Consider the following 1,298-nt stretch of genomic DNA (forward strand, 5'->3'; position numbering starts at 1 on the left):
TGGTTGCCTACAAGGTGGGTGGGAACAGGATAGGAGGTAAGGAGGGAGTACGAACCAAGTTAGTAGGGATGGAGAGGGAAGGACACTTCTTTGAGTGTGTTTATATATATATATATTTATAACTCTGATTCTTAGAACCATAGTGATGTTTCATCTGTCTTTTACACATCCCAAAAGCAATCAAAACCAACCAGGATGTGGTTGTGGGAACCCAAAATAGAGTTTAAAAACCAACACATGAGGGATGCCTGGGTGGCTCAGTTGGTTAAACGTCAGTCTTCCGCTCAGGTCATGGTCCCGGAGTCCTGGGATCGAGCTCCGCATCGGGCTTCCTGCTCAGCAGGGTGTCTGTTTCTCCCTCTGCCCCTCACCTTGCTTGTGTTCTCTCTCTCTCGCTCTCGCTCTTTCTGTCTCTCAAATAAATAAAATCTAAAATAAATAAAGTTAAAAAAAACACCACTAACACATGAGCCTGTGTCACAACATAACAACACTGGAGAGAATGGGGAAGAAAGAACTAACCTAAGTCCTACAAAAACGTATCTGGATTCAGTGTTACAAGAGTAAAAACAAAGAGTAACTATTCATGTTTTAGTTAGTGTTTCCCACAGGGTATAGATTAGCAATGCTGAAACTATGTGTTTTCTAGATTCAAACAATAGATAATGGCAGTGGGGTTTCTCACTTGTGGAGAAGAAAGTTACAAGGAAAGGTTAAAGGCTAAAATGAGTGATTTTTAGTTTGGGATTAGAAGTATCAGTATAAACTCATGGTTTTAAGTATATAACAGAAAAATACAGAAGTGCGGATATTTGTACATGCGTGGAATAATACACAGAAGTATGTTTTCTGCCTTTCTCTGCCGAGAGGTCTAGAAGAAGCACTGACTGCAGTAACAGTAATGCCTAGCACTTAGCTAATGGCCTCTAAACACCTGTCTTGGGCGCCTGGGTGGCTCAGTCGGTTAAACGTCTGCCTTCAGCTCAGGTCATGATCCCAGGGTCCTGGGATCGAGTCCCACATCAGGCTCCCTGCTCAGCGGGGAACCTGCTTCTCCCCCTGCTCGTGCTTTCTCTCTCTCCCTCAAATAAATAAAAGCTTTTTTTTTCTTAAGATTTTATTTATTTGACAGAGAGACAGCGAGAGAGGGAACACAAGCAGGGGGGAGTGGGAGAGGGAGAAGCAGGCTTCCCGTGGAGCAGGGAGCCCGATACAGGGCTCGATCCCAGGACCCTGGGATCATGACCTGAGCCGAAGGCAGACGCTTAATGACTGAGCCACCCAGGCACCCCTAAATA

General features: G+C 44.8%; 1 protein-coding gene across 3 annotated transcripts in view; it reads left to right on the forward strand.

Moving 5' to 3' along the window:
* SNAPC3 (small nuclear RNA activating complex polypeptide 3) overlaps nt 1-1,298 on the forward strand; it is a 47,231-nt gene that overhangs the window by 13,651 nt on the left and 32,282 nt on the right. The window lies entirely within an intron of this gene.

The sequence above is a fragment of the Eumetopias jubatus genome, unplaced genomic scaffold (assembly GCF_037043125.1).
Source record: "Eumetopias jubatus isolate StellerSeaLion01/CBP00866 unplaced genomic scaffold, mEumJub1_p1.0 scaffold_15, whole genome shotgun sequence".
NCBI lineage: Eukaryota > Metazoa > Chordata > Mammalia > Carnivora > Otariidae > Eumetopias > Eumetopias jubatus.